Source organism: Triticum dicoccoides, chromosome 5B (genome assembly GCF_002162155.2).
Source record: "Triticum dicoccoides isolate Atlit2015 ecotype Zavitan chromosome 5B, WEW_v2.0, whole genome shotgun sequence".
NCBI lineage: Eukaryota > Viridiplantae > Streptophyta > Magnoliopsida > Poales > Poaceae > Triticum > Triticum dicoccoides.
In genome coordinates, this window is record NC_041389.1 from 307,510,906 (window position 1) to 307,516,900 (window position 5,995).

Here is a 5,995-nt window from a genome sequence, read left to right on the forward strand (position 1 = left end):
GGTTTAGTAAAAAGTACAATCAAAATCTTACAGCTGGCGGTTTGTTGGTAGCACAGAAAGGGAGTAGGCCGGTTTGAGCGCAGAGGTGCTCCGATTCGTTCAGCATTTTCTTCATAGCCTCTGTGACTTCATCATCAGAGAGCTGGATGTTGGTCTGTCGGAGTGGGTCATCAATGCTACCAGTATACTCGCACATTAAACCGGAGCGCCGGCTGAGAGGCAGTATGCTCCATGATATCCAACAACATGCGAGATCTACTCCTGTTAAACCGTTGGCCATGAAGGCTCGGAGTTTGGATAATTGCGGAGCGTATTTACTCCTCTCCTTGGCACTTAACCTTTGTGGGAAGGGGTGTGTATTACTGAGCTGCTCCGGACGAAAGCCAGGCAAAGGATTTTCATCATCAGGAGAAGTATCTTTGCAGTAGAACCATGTTGCATTCCAGTCCTTGGGATGGCTGTGTAGTCTGGCATGGGGATAAGTGATTTCTTTCCTTTTCTGAATTTCCATACCGCCCAATTCGGTATTGGGACCATCAGTGAATTCTGTGCGGCGGTTTAAGTGGAAGCAGTCTTTGAACAATTCAACTGTGGGGTTTATCTTGAAGGTATACCTCACAGAGCACTTGGAAGTGACATAAGTTGATAACAGAATTGGGGCCAGTATCTTGCGGGCGGAGTTGAAAATTGGCTAACACATCCCGGTAAAATTTAGAGCCGGGCGGTTTGAAGCCCCGGTCTAAGTGATCCGCAAAGATCACAACCTCTCCCTCTTGAGGTGTGGGAGGACATTCATCACCAGGAACCCTCCAGTGGATAGTCTCTTTGCTATCTAAAGCGCCGATCGAGACTAAATCATCCAACTGAGTTTCTGTGACACGAGAAGGAACCCAGTTGCACTCATATACTTGTTTGGCCATGATGAGATCTACAAGAAATAGGTGTTTCCGGTTCAAGAACATGTTGGATAAAAGAAGGCGCTGGTATGAACAATGCTAAACCGGAGGCAGTATATTTAAACTGGATATTTATGAGATGGCATCATATGGCTAAAGAGTTCTGGCAGTTGAACAAGGGGACTAATGGTATATACCGGTTTATTAACTTTTTCTATATTAAGTTAAACCGCCTGATCTAAACATTGAAAGCAATTGAGGTTGCAGATGGCTAAGTATGCAGAAACAGGTTTCACAAGGTCTTATTGCAGCAATGGATCTGAAGCAAGTTCAGAAAAACAGAAAATATTCAAAAGGTTAAAGCAGAACAGAAGTAAATCAATGGGTACGAATGTGGATGAGATCTATAGACTTGAGCGTAAAACTACAGGCGGATGCTAAAAAGCTACTGCTGGTCAGAGCAGGGTTTCATAGATATGTCCAGGAGTCTAGGTACGAGTATGAACAAGTGATGAACACGGCAAGAACACGAAACCCTAGAATGGATCTATGTTAAGAAGAACAGAAGGCTTACCAGAGTCGAGGAAGACGTGGAAGGCTACCGCGGTGCTCTGGTGCGTTCAGGTTGATGCAGCGGCCCAAGACGGTGCAGAGGTCAACGGCGGCGGCGGAGCTCCGAGGCTGGCAACGCGAGGAAGATGAAGAGAAAGAGACGAAGGGGAGAAAAGGAAATGACCCTTCGATCCTATTTATAAGGCAGAGGACGTGTGTCAGGCGCGCGAATCCAGGAGCCACAAGATTCGGAAGTGGAGCTGCTGCCTTGGGTATTGCAGATCTATTAATAAAAAAAGGCGTCATAAAAGTTAACTTCATGATGACGTCATGCTGGTTTACAGCAACCAGAGATGATGACGACATGGCGGTTTACCAATTACCAGAAGATGTTGAAGACAAAGATTTTTGTGAAGGATTGACATGAACCAGTTCAAATCAATATGTGGCCTAATGTTGGGGATATTACCACTGGGCGTGAACCGGCCTACCTGGGCCGGGTTAGCTTCATTAGTAGTTTAAAGGTGATTAAGAAGATGAAGGCCCAAGGCTTGTAATCGGTTTAGAACCTGTAGCCGTAAACCGGCTTGATATGCAAACTTGCATTGTAAGTTAGGAATAGAGGGAGACCAACCGGGATACGAGTATGAACCGGTGTGGGACTCTGTGGACCGACGGGCGTCACCCGTGTATATAAGGGGACGACCCGGCGGCGGTTCAAGGACAGACAACAACAACTCGAGCCTAGGCAAAGCTTGTTTGCTCCCTAGCCATAGAAACCACATCAATTCCATCACAACTAGACGTAGGCTTTTACCTTCATCGAAGGGGCCCAACTAGTATAAACCCTTGTGTCTTTGTGTCCACTTTAACCCCTTCAAGTTAACCCGTAGCGATGGCTCCACGACTAAGTCCTTTCACAAGGACATCTGCCGTGACAAATCCACGACAGTATCATCAGTTGAAGATTCGTGAATAGGATATACCCAAAACAGCTTTCACCACCAGGTATGGTTTATATGAGTATACCATCATGTCATTTGGATTGACTAATGCCCCCACATATTTTATGAGTATGATGAACAAGGTATTTATGGAATATCTGGACAAGTTTGTCGTGGTGTTCATTGATGACATATTGGTTTTCTCCAAGAGCGAGGAAGAGCATACGGAACATTTGCATCTAGTTCTGGAGAAACTCCAAGGACATCAGTTATATGCCAAGTTCAGCAAATGTGAATTTTGGCTGAAGGAAGTCAGATTTCTCAGACATGTTATTTCAGGAGAAGGAATAGCAGTCGAACCCACCAAGGTTGAATCAGTCACCAAATGGCAGTCACCCACCTCGGTCAAGGAGATCCACAGTTTTCTCGGACGAGCAGGATATTATCGGAGGTTTATTGAGAATTTCTCCAAGATTGCCAAGCCCATGACTGAGTTGTTGAAGAAGGAAACCAAGTACATTTGGACCAACGATTGTGAAGCTAGTTTCCAGGAGTTGAAGAAATGTTTGGTTACAGCCCCAATGCTAATTTTGCCGGACATACACAAGGATTATCAGGTATATTGTGACGCTTCTCGTCAAGGACTCGGAGGAGTACTCATGTAGGAAGGAAAGGTTGTAGCATATACCTAAAAACACCTACAGCCTCACGAGATGAATTACGCCACACACGATTTGGAGTTAGCAGTTGTAGTGCATGCACTCAAGACCTGGAGACATTTCCTTGTCGGAAATAGTTGTGATGTTTACACACATCATAAGAGCTTGAAATATATTTTCACGCAGAAGGAGTTGAACCTCAGGCAGATGAGATGGCTAGAGTTGATCAAGTACTATGACATGAGATTGCATTATCACCCAGGGAAGGCAAATGTGGTTGCAGATGCCTTGAGTCGTAACTGCTATGTGAACACCCTCGTAACTGGAGGATTACCGCAGTAGTTAGCCGATGATCTCATAGATCTCCGGCTGGAGATACTACCGAGAGGATTTGTCGCCACCCTGGAAATTAGTCCACTCTGACCGGAAAGATTCGTGAAGCCCAGAATATGGACAAGGAAATTGCAGAGATAAAGGAAAGGATGAGTAATGGAAAGGCTAAAGGTTTTTGTGAGGATGAGCACGGAACTTTATGGTTTGAGGGTCGTATCTATGTGCCCAATGACCCAGAGGTTAGGAAGTTAATTCTTCATGGGGGCATGATTCACTATACTCGATTCACCCAAGCAACACCAAGATGTATTTGGACTTGAAGGAAAGTTTCTGGTGGACAGGTATGAAGAAGGATATTGCCGAGTATGTAGTAGTATGTGATGTTTGCCAGCGAGTAAAGGCCGAACATTAGAAGCCGACAGGGTTACTTCAACCTCTGCCGATACGCGAGTGGAAATGGGAGAAACTTGGTATGGATTTTATCACAGGATTACCCAGGACAGGTTCATGTTATGATTCCATCTGGGTAGTGGTTGATCGCTTGACCAAGGCAGCTCATTTCATTCTCGTGAAGACCACATATACCAGCGCTAAGTTAGCCAAGATATACATGACTAGGATCGTATGTCTGCATGGAGTTTCGAGGAGTATCTTGCCACATAGAGGAACACAATTTACCTCAAAGTTTTGGAATCAGTTGCATGAAACTTTGGGTACGAGGTTGGAGTTCAGTACAACTTTTCATCCGCAGGCAGATGGACAAACCGAGAGAGTCAACCAGATTCTGGAGGACATGTTGAGAGCCCATGCGCTGGACTACAGGTCTAGCTGGGATGATAATCTGCCATACACAGAGTTCTCATACAATAACAGCTATCAGACCAGTCTGAAGATGGCCCCTTTTGAATCTCTATACCGAAGGAGGTGCCGAACACCATTGTTGTGGGATGGTGTTGGAGACCAAAAACTTTTCAGTCCCGATCTTATCAGAGACTCCGAAGAGAAGGTCAAGTTGATTCGAGACAGAATTAAGATAGCTCAGTCAAGGTAGAAGAGTTATGCCGGCAGTAAACGCAAGGAAGTAACATACGAAGCGAGAGACCGAGCATATATCTGTGGTCCCCACTTTGAGGAATCAAGAGGTTTGGTATTAAAGGAAAGTTAGCACCCAGGTTCATAGGCGCATACAAAATTCTTGAGCACGGAGGAGAAATTGCATACAAGCTGGAATTGTCGGAAGGATTTCCGGAGTTCACGATGTCTTTCACGTTTCCCAGCTGAAGAAATGCCATGCTGAGATGGTCGATGATCCTTTGAGAGACACAGTGCCCCTAGAGGCCATACAGCTTGACAGTGATCTAACTTATGAGGAGAAGCCCGTTAGAATTATTGAGACTGCGAACAAAGTTACCCGCGGCAAGATCATCAAGTTTTGAAAGGTACTGTGGAGCCACCATTCCGAGGAAGAAGCCACCTCGGAGCGAGAAGAAGATCTCCGCCGAGACCACCCGCACCTATTTGCTAGCCAACCCGAATCTCGAGGGCGAGATTCATATTGAGGTGGGTAGGTTTGTAACATCCCAAATTTTCAATTTGGAATATTTTACAATTATTAGCTAAGCATCTATGCATATTGTTTGAATTGAGTGGCATTTGGAATTTGAGAGGCATTTTGAGTGTTATTTGAATTTGGATTCGAATTGGCATTTGAAATTTATTTTAGGAAGTCCCTGACAAATACTTGTGCAAAAGTATGAGAGGAGCTAACATGACACTCCAAAAATGTCAGAAGAAAATAATGCCAAAAAGTTTGAATTCAAATTTGAATTTTATTTGGAAATTTTCAAAAAATGTTTTTATTTAAGTTTCTGTTTTGCCTCTGGAAAAATGTTCGCGTTGTAGGATTTATTTTTTTGATTATTTTGATATATATATATATATATGTCTTATATAAAGATATTTTATTTTCTATTTATATTTTATTTTCTTCTTGGTCTAATTCAAAAAAAAGGAGAAACCCCCTAGGCGCCGGCCAGGCCAACCGGCCCAGCCAGCGCCGAGCCGGCCAACCCAACGCAGCGCCCACACCCGACTTCCTCCGCCTCGGTCGCCCGCTCGCTCTCCCCTCTCTCTCTCCCTCACCGACCCGCGAACCCCACCCCTATCCCAAACCCCTCGCCCACCCCGAGTCGGAGCGTGTCCAGAGCGCCGTCGCGGTTTCGATCTTCCCCAGATCGCCATCCCGAGTCGCCCCCTTCCCCACGCTCATGTCCTATAAGTATCTGAACCCCTCCTACCTCGAACCCCCTAAAAATCTCGCGCAAAACCCTGTCGTAGCCCCTCCCCTCGCTGAACGCATCTGGCTACCGCCGCCTCGGTTCGCCACCGTTTCCGTCATCGGTGAGGACCCCTCCTTGCCTCCAAGCACCTCCATCCAAACCCCTCTTCAGTCCACACCCAGTGACACCTCCTTATCTCTCCAGGAGCGCCACCCCGTCGACCCCGAGCTCGTCCGCTGCCTGCCGGAGCAGGAGCACACCCGAGCTTGTCGCCACCTCCCTCGTGACCCCAAGCTTCGCCGACTCCACCCCTGACTCCGTCTTGTTGAGCC